Source organism: Mycteria americana, chromosome 2 (assembly GCF_035582795.1).
Source record: "Mycteria americana isolate JAX WOST 10 ecotype Jacksonville Zoo and Gardens chromosome 2, USCA_MyAme_1.0, whole genome shotgun sequence".
NCBI lineage: Eukaryota > Metazoa > Chordata > Aves > Ciconiiformes > Ciconiidae > Mycteria > Mycteria americana.
The window spans coordinates 123,131,294-123,142,880 of record NC_134366.1 but is presented as its reverse complement, the minus strand read 5'-3'; the positions used below and the strand labels follow the sequence as shown (position 1 = coordinate 123,142,880).

The 11,587-nt window shown below is 49.7% G+C and overlaps 2 long non-coding RNA genes across 3 annotated transcripts in view; both read left to right on the top strand.

Annotated features, from left to right (window-relative positions):
- Positions 1 to 43: 43 nt before the first annotated feature.
- Positions 44 to 11,587, top strand: part of LOC142406081 (uncharacterized) — a 34,002-nt gene continuing 22,458 nt past the window's right edge. The window contains exon 1 of the long non-coding RNA XR_012774438.1: positions 44 to 434. This is a non-coding gene — a long non-coding RNA (uncharacterized LOC142406081). The remainder of the gene's footprint in view (positions 435 to 11,587) is intronic.
- Positions 448 to 5,722, top strand: LOC142406080 (uncharacterized). Of its 2 annotated transcripts, none has more exons than XR_012774437.1 (3): positions 448 to 745; positions 3,665 to 3,801; positions 4,151 to 5,722. It is a non-coding gene; the product is annotated as an uncharacterized LOC142406080 (long non-coding RNA). The 2 variants fall into 2 exon arrangements; XR_012774436.1 differs by having other exon boundaries at positions 448 to 804.

The following is an 11,587-nucleotide window of genomic DNA, read 5'->3' as shown; positions in this document are numbered from 1 at the left end:
GCGAGGGGGGCCTCGGGGTGCCCGCATCGGGGGAGCGCCGGACCCCCCGCTCGGGGAGCGGGGAAGAGCGGAGGGGGACTCTCCCTCCCAGATGCCTGTGTCGGTTTTCTTCCCCCCTTTTTTTTTTTAAGCCCAGTAATAATACATACTTCCCACCACTACCAGCCCCACGATAATATCTTCTTTAGGGTGAATATTCACCTTTTATAAGTTTTTTTTCCCCGCGCCTCCTGGCCTCGCGGCCCGCGAGGATGTGTGCCTGGCTCTCGCCCTAAGCAACCAGGTGAACTCCTCCCCCTCCCAAATCTCCGTCTTTTTGCTCGTTAAAATCAGAACTATCCGAGGGGAAAAAAATGTGGCTCCTCCTTGAGTTGCCCCAACCGTCAGGTGAAGCCAAAGCAAGCTGTGGGATGTGTCCACCCCAGCAGCAGGCGGTAGGCATTTTTCCTCTGTTTCTTTCTTATTCTTCTCCTCTTTTTAGCGCCCCCCCCCCCCCCCGTCCTCTTATCTCAGCTGTGTACAAACTGATATGGTACTTAGCAGGAAAGTGACTGGAAATTAAAATAACTTCGTTCACCAGAGGTTATCAGCTGGATATCTGTCATCATCAGTTTGTACAGAAAGAGTCATCTGCGGCAAAGGGCTGGACTAGAGCAGAGCCCGGCTCTCGGCAGCCGGCAGGCAGGAGCCCTCCCGACAGAAACCGAGCCCAAAGCTGCTGATGCGCCGTGCTGTCGCTCCCGGGGTAGGCACGGCTTTTCTTTCCGTCTTTCCAAGGCAAGGTGATCGGGAGGCGAAGAACTGGTAATACTGGGGGTAGGGGGAAGCTCTGGCTGTAGCCATCCGCTCTGCCGGCGTGGGTGAACCGATCGCGACCTCGAAGGTTTATTGTGCTCGTTCATTCTTGTGGCATAGCGCGGCAGGGGTTGGGTCGGAAAGTAACCACGCTCCCGAGAAACCGTTCCTCTATTAAGTTGTATGATTAAAGGCGATACTTCTTTCTTCTCAGTTCTCTCTAAATAACGTTATTCTTTTGGTCACCCTGCCAGGTCGAAGCGATTGGTTTTTTTACTTTTACTTTTAGATGTATTTTAGTGGGGGTAATATTAAATAGAAAATACGCTTTTGCAAGCGAGGGCAGCGATTCGTTGTCTCTAACCGCCCGGCGTGCCTTCCGACCCCAACTTGCAACGTAAAACATTTTCCCGTGTTTTTTACCTGCAAAAGCGCGACAAGAGCAGAGGAAGCCACGGGTGTCGATGCCCACGCTGCTTCTTCCCAGCTTGGGTGCTGCCACTGCAAACTTCTGCGCTGAAAAGCGCCGAGCTGTCGGCTTTAAAGCCCGCGTTTCGTTGAAGTCTTTTGGATGCCCCTTATCGAGTTAAACCCGAGGGTATTTCAAACAGGTCTAAGGGGAGATCTGGGTGGATAGAATGCGAGAAATGCCGCGATTTGGTGGTTTGTTTTTGGTTTTTTCCAAGGGACAGGCATTTCGAGGCAGGCTTTGCTCGCTGGGAGCGGGGTGTCGACGCCCATGTGCCCCCAGGGTGGGCGGCAGAGCCCCAGCCCAGGCCGGGGGGTGCCTGCCCGAGAGGTGAGGATGGCTGGGAGGAAGAACGGCCGCCCTGGCCTGGCAGGCGCCTCTTTCCCTGGCTCCAAAGTGACCTGTGTTTTACACTTCAGGCGCCTCGGGTTTTTTCACCGCTGATTAGCCTGTTTACGTTATAGCCGGGCTAAAAGTTTCATTTTATTTCCTCCGATAGACCCGATAAGAAAACCCGGCTTGAACTGGGACCAGCGTGGGAAACCATTCCCAATCACCCCTTTCCTCTCCAGTCCTTTTCGTTTCAGGTTTGCTCTCGAACCGCCCAAATCATATAGCCTTCTGTTCCTAACTCGTCATGACGTCACTCCCTTCCCAAATCCCACTCTTCTGACGTAACTTTCACCCCGGGGCTCCGGGAGCCTCTCGGGTATCTCCTGCCCCGGGGCCGGGGTAAAGCACCCGGGGGGCATCTGTAGGGAGAGCGCAGAGGCATTTTTGCAGAGAAAAGGCGGGCGGGGGGACGCTCGGTGCGGAAAGGCACCGCTGCGGAGGTGCTGCCAGCGAGGTAGCCATGGCTCCTGCTCGCTGTGGCCAACGGGGGAAGGAGGCAGATCGGGGAAAAAAAGAGTTTGTAGCCAATTAAGGCAAATTCCCCCACGGGCACTTCAACCTCCCAAAGAAGGGCTGGGGGAACGCCGTGTGCCGGCGCGGTGCGGTTGCTCTTTCCCCCGCTCCTGGGTCTCTGCAAATCTGATCCCTTACCAGGGGATCAGATCAGCGAGGGATCCCATCAGCGAGGAGGGGAAGGCTCCGCTCCGGCCGCATCCCCGCCGCCCCCCCGGCCCAGGCAGCCCTGGGAGCCGCGGGCATCGCCCGCCGGGCCGGGCCCCAGTGCCCCCGGGGCGCTGCGGCCGTGGGGGCTCGGCGGGAGCGGGTGCGAGGCGGTGCGAGGGGTCACTTTGGTGACTATCGCAGGATGGAGTGTATTCTTTTCCGAGCCGTGTTTATGTAACTTAATGTACTTTAGAAACTGCTGGGGAGTTTCGGCCAGGCTGATAAGCGTAGCGGTTATTACAGGCGACGTGCCGGCAGCTCTCCCCCTCTCTTCTCCCGTCCGCTTATCCGCGCTACTTAAAATATACTTTTATCAAGGCCACCCCACGATACGGAGTGTTTCCATTCCCCAGCGGCTGTGACATTGAAGCGGACTTATCGATCGGGGCATCGGCAGCCCTTCAGGCTCGCCCAGCCCAGCGGGGAGCTGCCGGCCGGGCGGCTCCGCACTTCCCCGCCGCTGCCCGGCCGCGCAGGGCTGAGGCCCCCGCCGCAGGCACGGCGGCCGAAGCCGGCGGGGCAGCCGGCACCAGCCGGGGAAAGGGGGATTTCAACGGCAGCCGAGGGAGAGGGGCCTTTGCCACCGCCCATCACCTCCCTCTCGGGCCGGGCGGGACAGCCTCGGGAGCTGGGGCAGCGCTTCGTGAAACTCGCCCCCCGAAGCAGCAGGGTCCTGTATACACCAGAGCGGGGGGGGGGGGGAGGAGAGGGGGGGGGCACGGTGGGGGTGCCCTTTGGCAGCGATCAGATGCGTCCCATGGCAGATGCGTCCCATGATCAGATGCGTCCCATGAACCGGGAGCCTCCGGTTCACAAGGACGAGGAGGGATCATTTCTTCTTTCCCCAAAACCCCAGCGAAGGGCTGCCGGCTGCTCCGAGGCCGGGCTTGAGCTCCAGCCTCTCTTGCTGGTTGCAGACAGCAGGATCCGGGCCCCCCCGGCTGCCCCCCCCGGGCAGGACACCCTGCCCCGGCTCCGGGGAGCCCTCCCCGCTCCCGCCCGGCGGCTGGGCTCTCCCCCGGCTTGAAGCCGTGCCCGGCGGCGGGGAGCGGGGCAGGAGGTTGTTCCCCCCTGCAGTAAGCGGCCTCCCCGCCACTGGTGACCTGCTGCCGCCGTGCTTTTGGGTGATTTCCACGGTGCTCAAACAAGCAGCAGGCAGCAGAGAGCCCGCACGGACTTTTATGCAATCGGTGGCTAAGAGTGTGGGGTTTGTGTTGTTTTTTGTTTGGTTGGGTTTTTTTTTAAATAATGATCTGCACTTCTTTTTATTTGCCCTCCCTCCAGTCTCCGAGGTCCGCCTGGTTAATGATTTCAGCCTTTAAAAAAAAAAAAAGGATTAAAATCAACAAAACGCGCGGAGGAGAGGCTCCTGTTGCCGCGTAACCTGACTCCCGGAGCCGGCGCTCCGCGGTACCCGCACGGTGAGCCCTGGCGGGGCGGGCAGGGCGAGGGCGATGCCCTCCAGCTCTCGGGGTGACCGGGAGGCAGCACCCTAAAAAACACGTTTACGATTTAGCCGCTTCTGTCCAACAAGCGCATAAGCACTTTATCTCTTTCCAACACGTACACAGAGGCTTTGCAAATGCGGAGCTAAGGTCTGCTTTTATTGCTACTCTGCGTTTTTATGGATTTTTAGGGGCCGGTGACGAAAATGGCCTAATTCCGATGCCTTTCTCAACGCGTACCTTAACGCCCTCGCTACGAAGCGGTGGGGCTGGGTTTCACGTATTCCTTGCAGTAACGAATATTATACATTATCTTTAATTGCAGGGTCAGGCCAGAAGGAAAGCCCCCCGCGCCGGGGCCTCGCCGCGGGAGACAGGGCCGCGGGGCGGGTGGGAGCCGCCGCCGCCCGGGGCCGCGGGGGGAGCCGGCCGCCCTCCCCGCCGCGCCGGCTCCCGGGCCGGGGCCGTGGGTGACCCCCCGGGGTCCCTGCCCGCTCCTCCCTGGGTGCCGGGAAAGGCTTTCAGGGGTCCTTTCTGCTGGATCGGAGACGGAAAGCCCGGGGGAAAACTTCTCGGGCTTCTTGCTGCGAGAGCTCTCTGGGGGAGAGAGCTGGAAACGGAGGGACGCGGGGCACGGCGGAGCCGCGCTTCTCCTCCCCACCGCTTCAGAGCAGGGCTTCTCCTCATCCTCCCCCCGCCCCTTATCACCGATGTTAGGCAATGTCAAATCCGATCTGCAATTAGCTATCCTGCCTCCGCCCCCAACCCCACAGCAGAGGTTGCAGAGACTTAATTCTTTTTCACTTAAAAAAATACAAAAGCCAAACAGCCCGCACAGGCAAAGTCCCCCATCGCCACGTATTCCCTGGGCCGGTCGTCGGCAGTACCGCAGACGGCTACGAAAATATCGTTTTCTGCATCGAAACCTGCTGGACAAACCCCCCGCGCAAGGTTGCTTTCTTATTTCTCTGCCCGGGAAATAAAAGAAACCATCAGAAGCGGTCAAAACCTTTCAGCGAAATGTTTTCCCCAGGACAAAATGAATCTGTCCTCCTGGAGGCATTTTGCGGGAGTAGCTCTGTTTCACGCGTGTCCGTGCTGAGCTCCGGCGGAGCCGCTCCGTTTCTGTCGGCATCGTGGCAACCCCTCGCCTTCCCTTTTGAAACCGTTTTCCTTGCCATTTGCCTGCCTCACCGAAATGTCTTGAGACCCCGTGCCAAATTAAAAAAAAAAAAAAAAACCCAAAAAACGAAATTCGCAATCTCAGCTAAGCAAAACGCTTCGCTTGATCCAAACTACTAATTTTTCACTTGCTGCTTTCCTGACAAATGTCAAAATTTGGGGACTTTGTTCCTCCTTGGAACGAAAGTTGATTTTTAAAACGTTAAAATAATACCTTCCGGAGCGAGTCTGACCAGTTCTGTAAATGCAAGTCCTACGGATTGGAAAACCAAATCAAAACAACCACATCACAGAATTAGCGATTTCACAGTTAACAGCCCGGAGTAATTAGATAGCCTATTAATAGCCTCGCTCCTCGCTGCTATAAAAAGTAGGTGGATCGCTCCTGCCTCGGAAGGTATGCGCAAGCATACCACGGGAGGTAGGATAGAGACCGAGGAGATGGGGAGGGGGGTGCAGGCCGACAGGTAAATGCGTGTACCCCTCTTTGCTGTGCCCCCCCACCCCCGCAGACCCCGGCTTTTCCCTTCGTTTGATAGACCGAGGTCTCGGAGCAAGCGGCGGCGGCAGGTCCCGGCCAGGCGGGTCCCATCCCCACCGGCCCACAGATAAGAGATGCTGCTAATTCACCTCCGAGGAGGCAACGCCTTCCTTCCCTTTTTGCTTTTCTTACCCTTTTTGTGGGTTTTTTTGTCGTCCCCCCTCCCCCCCCCCCCCCCCCCCCGATGTTAATGGCTTCGCGGACACAGCCCTCTATTTGCAGTTATAAAAGTATAAATATATACGTTCGCCGTGTGAATACCGCAATTTCCATTTCGTTCGTGTAATCACTGGCAGTGTTTATCCATTTCGCTTAAGCCTCCAGGACCAGAGAGGCTGTGCAAATAATTCGTGCTTTTCCCTTACTTGGGGAAAAGGTTGGTTTTGTACAGCCGTTATTGCTGGTCGCGTCGAATTTATAACTCATTGCTAAAGGACATCAGTATTTTGAAACAATAAAAAGAACAATTAAAAAGCCTGTTGTCCCAAAAGGTGCTTCCAAAGAGGTGGCTATATTGTGTTGATCCACTACTTATTGACTTATTTTAAAAGGTCACAGATAACTGAATTTTAAGGAGTCTTTATTTTAATTCCGATTAGATGAATACGAGCAAGAAGGAGTGTAGTCTGATATACATAAGGATTTTTTCATGCTGTAATAATTTCTTAAATTTTTTTGCATACATACATTTCACATACATAGTTTCTTAATTTATCATCCTTGATGGGCGTAATAGTTTTAATATTTAAAGATGTAACACAGTAGTAGCAAAGCAGATAGGAATAATCCCGATGTTACTGGGGGTTTTTTCGGTCTTCGTAGTATGGATAGAGTTAGCAGCCTTTTTCTGAAGTAACCAATCCTCAGCGTAAATCAATGTGATGGCAGGCTGTACAGTGACTACTATTTCCAAGAAAAAAAAAAAGGACTTAGGCATTTTCAATAAACTCTGAATGTATGCAACAGTATTACAGGATAACTTCAGGGATTTGCTGCTAACATCCATCAGTAACCAGGATGGTATCTGGATCATGCGTTTAGCATTTACTGATGACCAGCAAACATAAGTTTAGTCACACACGACTGTAATATTCACCTGTGAAATAATGCAAAAAAAGTTTTACTATAAATTTACATATACTATTCGCTTTGCAGCAGTGTGTTTTCATTGTGACACTGCTGTAGGTTGGGTTTTCTGATAGTGAATCATACTCTGACTCGAGTGCATGTGAATCAGTGCCTACAAAGAAGCCCTGCTTCTGTGTCTCTGCTCATTTATCCAGATCCTAAAATGGTCTAAGGCTACTCATTCAGCTGGAATTCATCCTTGTTCACGATGACCAAAGCATGAAGAGCGGGTCCACAAAGCCAGTTCCACAGACCTCCATGGAAATACCTGTTGAAGCAGTAAACCTTGCTTAACGGATCAGTTCTGAGGTTAGCAACAAGAATTGCCACTTGGCCCTTCAAGTCATGGTTGCAGCTTAACCAAGCTGGCTTTAAGCAGATCCTGTCCCAAACCCCAGATGAATATTTGGACAGCTAATGCAGAGCTTTCTGCTGTCACAGCTCAGAAGCTGATGGTCCCAAACCCAGTCAGCGCTAACTCAGCAACTACCATAGTTCCTGTAATGAACTCAACAACAGTAAAGGTAACGTAGACGCTCTCCATGTTTTATGTCAGGCTCTGTCAGGTTTAACAGCATCTCTTTATGATGCAGATGCCATGCTGTTGCATGGACTCTAAGGATGGCAGACCCTAGCTCCATGGCCAGCACAGCCCTATAAACTTACATTGCCCTTACTTCTAGGGGCCAGTGATCCCGGCAGAAAGGAGGACAACAGCAGTTACAGCAGTAGCTTCTCATGGCATCACACCTAAATCCAACAGAAGTGGACTATCAGAGCCCTGGGAGTGTTGGGAGATGAAAACTCAGCAGTGCCCAGCTGGCTTGAGGGCTTTTCTCTAGCTATTTTCGGCTGCCCCCAAAATGCCCCTAACGTGACACTCCACGCAGTACCACTCCCCACAGACCACCAACCAGTCTGTCGTGACCACAGCTTCAGGTAACATTACATAAAGCCAAACTAAGCCAAACTCTTTCCCTCCAAAAAAGCTCCTATCAGTCAAAACATTTCCTTTTATCCAAAATAAAGCTTTTCATGCTGTTTTTGGATTATTTAACCCTTTAAAGAAAAAGATCAACTTGGACACAAATTACCAGCAAGATTCATCTTGAGAGGGCAGACAAAGGGTTTTGCATTTTCCTCTCTCTCGCAGTTTGGTAAGGGCATCACACCTGGGGTGGTAGGAAAGGTCTGTTGTGCCTGGACCAGAGAAGCCAAGATCTCAACTCCTTGTCCCTGCTCAGCCACCAGAAACTGCAGCAAAACCTGCTGTTTTCTGCCTCCTCACCAGGTACAGAGAAAGCAACGGTCCCTGAACTGTCTTAAACTGCTGTCTGTGCTTTGGGTTTAAAGTTTTAAACTTTTTTTACTGGAAAAGTTAGGGGCTAACATGAATATGCTCCAAGATATTTCACTCATGGAACTGGAGGGGGGTGTAATTCAGCCTAAAAACAGAATTTAGACTATACTCTTATTCTAGTTCTTACTACCCACAAGAATAGTTACTACTCATCTCACAAACAGTGTCTGTGACCTGTGCTAAGTTTTCAAATCCATTTGGTTTTGCTTTTGATAACTTCAGCAGAACTGTTGAATGACATTTCCTTTAGCAGGAGTTTTCCAAACAAATTAACTTCATTTCTGCTTGCAAGAAATGGAAAAAAACATATTTTGCTTATGCCTGCTTGGAACTACGTGTGCCTCTCAGGTCCAGAAGGTGACACATCTTCCACAAGTGTTTCCTCTAATAAGTGTAGAGAGGAGAACCTAATGGTTGCGAGCTGTAGCTACTAGAAGGTTAAAAATATTCCGTACAGAAATATGCTAACCATAGCTCAGTATTTGGACTTGTGGAACATAGAGTTGACTAGGATGAATCTACAGAGAGTCGGAAAGCAAACAATTAAAGCTGAGCTGGAAAAGGAGGCCCCTTGAATTTAATGGGGTTACTTACTTGGACCCAATGAGCAGGACCGGCCTTGGAAGAGCTTGGTTGAATGTTAAATGTGAGTATTTTGGCTGAATTCTTCACGACGTCTGGGCATTTTGGATACAACCAGTGTTATTACAGTGAAAGCAGAATACGTTGGCTATTTTGTTATGATTGAGGGTAGAATTGGAGAGAAATGCTAAGTGGATGGGAAGGGGAGTCTGATGGGGACAGTCTCATTCAGGGCTCCATTACTGTTTTTAAGCGAACAGAAAAAATACAAGTTTGGAGTCAGCAAGTCAGTGCAGAAGGCCAGAGCTGCGGTAACAAGGAGGGGTGCCGTTGCCCAGGTGCAATGCAAGGGGAGAAGGACCTACCTACCTCCTTGCTGCCTGGAAGATGGGGTGTGCATCCCAGCCCCCGCACCCTGGGACGGCCGCAGGGCCCAGGAGGCAACAGGGCCCCCAAATGTGCTCTTCCTCAGCACAAGGAAGAAGTGCCGCCCTGGGTCCATACCCCCACAGCAGGCACAGAGCTATGGCCAACCACCCCATGGGCCTTCAGAGGCTGGGGCTGGCTCACGGGCTGCCCTGAACCCACCCAACTCTTGGCATAAAAGCAGAAACCAGCACACCTAGAATAACACTTCACTAAAAGGAATAACAACGCATATCCTTTATGGTATTTAGCTTTACAATGCTTCCCAGTATCTGTCAGTTGGAATGTCAAAAATACACCATTTAGTGTACTAAATTATCTTATCAGTCCTCTATTTGGAAAGCAGAAACCTGCTGTATAAAGCTCAAGAAGTAAATAAAGTCTAACGATGAAGAACCAAACTCCAGCGGGAGTTTTGCTGGAGAAAGGCCTGCACAAGTTGACCTATTTAATTCAAATGTAATAAAATGCAATTTCCTTTACATCATTGCACTCTAGTGTCAACCTCAGAATCACAAATTTGTTAAAAATTGAGCAAAGTGGTTTATCTGTGGTTACCTCTTGGTAAAAAAAAAAAAAGCAAAAAGCAAAAAAATGCTTTTAAGGAAATTTGTTAATAATTAAAAATAAATTTAATGGTCTAAATGAAGAGTACTGACAGTATTAAAAAGGGTAATGACTTAATTATTTTTGTTGATGTCAGTTATTCATTTGTGGGCCATCAAGCTATAAACTGGGGTAATTTATTGACTGCAATATAAACTGGATATGTGCCATATTATTCAAGAAAAACAATACACTGCAAAAACAATACAGAGAAGAGGTAATTTGTACAGAGTTCATGAGACAATTGTATCATCTAATTACGAAACTGACTCACTATGCCCTTGGCTCTATTTATTAGAAGAGAATTGAAGGACATACTAAACATACTCAGAGTCTGGTAATTTAAATTTAAATCCTGCCTGTACGCCCAAGCATCCAGGAACTGGTGTGATCCAGCACATGGATCAGGAGTCCCGAAGGAGGCTGCCTTGATGTGGGACTCAGGATACTACATCATTTTTCAGTGCGGTGGAAATTAAACTACTGCCCCATTTTGCTGAAAAGTGCTTTGAAACTCCATCAATATCACAGAAAACATTTAATAATGTTAATAACACACACACAAAAATGTAATTAATTACTTATTTCAAAACATTACAGCAGTTTGAAAGCTGTCTGTATTTTACGTGCTTCACTGGCGCAGAGCCACTCTGGAGTAACGCAGCAGAAGCATTTGGATGCAAGTGGATGTGTTTCATGTTTAAACAGAAGCAAATCATTGAGGTGCCTGAACCGAAAGACATAACCAGGGCTCTGCACATATAACTCGCTCGCTAACAGCGGAGCTCGTCAAAGCACAGAAATGACCAAGACCAAAACAAAAGCAAGTTGCTGAATTATTCTCCGAATTTCCAAACCGTAGCTGCGCTGCAACCTTTTGAACTCCCTTCAGATGTTTTTCCTTGAACTTTTAATGCTATTTAAGGAACGTACAAATATTTTCTTTGTTGATCATGTAACAAACTTTGTTAAATAAAACTGGGTTTTTGTATCTCTTCTGATGTTTCTTATTCTCCGTTTACTGTACATTTTGTATTTGAATAGATTTTAATGGGTGACATCTAGCCATACGATAGCAAATTGTGGAGGAGGCTAATATTCAGAATGATTATTTTTTTATAAAACAGGGAAAAAACTCAGTGTGTCTTTATTTGGTTTTATTAATAATAATGCTGGCTTGCATACAATGCTTTTTAAAATTAATGCTATGAGAATCTAGGAGACAGAATAGCAAATGGAGAGCTTGGGAGACCTGGGTCTGACTTTGACCCAGGTAGGGAAGGCATAATTCTGCATGTTGGAAGGTGCAATTCTACAGCACATTGGCCTTGGTGCAATCCCGGCTTAAGAAAGCCTCTCCCTTTGCCAGGAGGGACTGTTCTGCCTGGAGGATTCACCCCGGTGCCAGCACAGCAATCCACTGCCTTCTTCCAGTTGTGTTAATGAAATTCCTTGTGGGACTACAGTGGAAGAAAGACCATTGAAACAATTACAATTAAAAATAGCTCTCCCTCTCCTCCTCATGCAAACAGTTTATTTTTAACTTCCATCACTTCAGTGCTCCGATTTAAGCGCTGCTCTACACGCAGTTGTTTTGGCATGACTGAGGAGGTGACAAACCGCAGGCCAGAGGTGGGAACAAGCATCTGGGGCAGGAGCTGGTTGCAGCAGCTTAGCTGCCAAAGGCAGCATATCATGGGACTATGGTGTGACAGTTCATGGTATGAAATTAAACTTTGCCTTTTCTGACTGTTTTCGTAGCCATGTAGCATCTCTGCTGCAAATCCCTAGCACAGAAGTGCTGAACCAGCGTTGCTTTCCTACCCCAGTCTGGCTTATTTACATTAAAGATTTGCAGTCACATGAGTTATATCATGGAGAAACACAGTGTAGGCAAAGCCTCAGCCAAATCATGAGGCCTATATCCTTAAAGACAT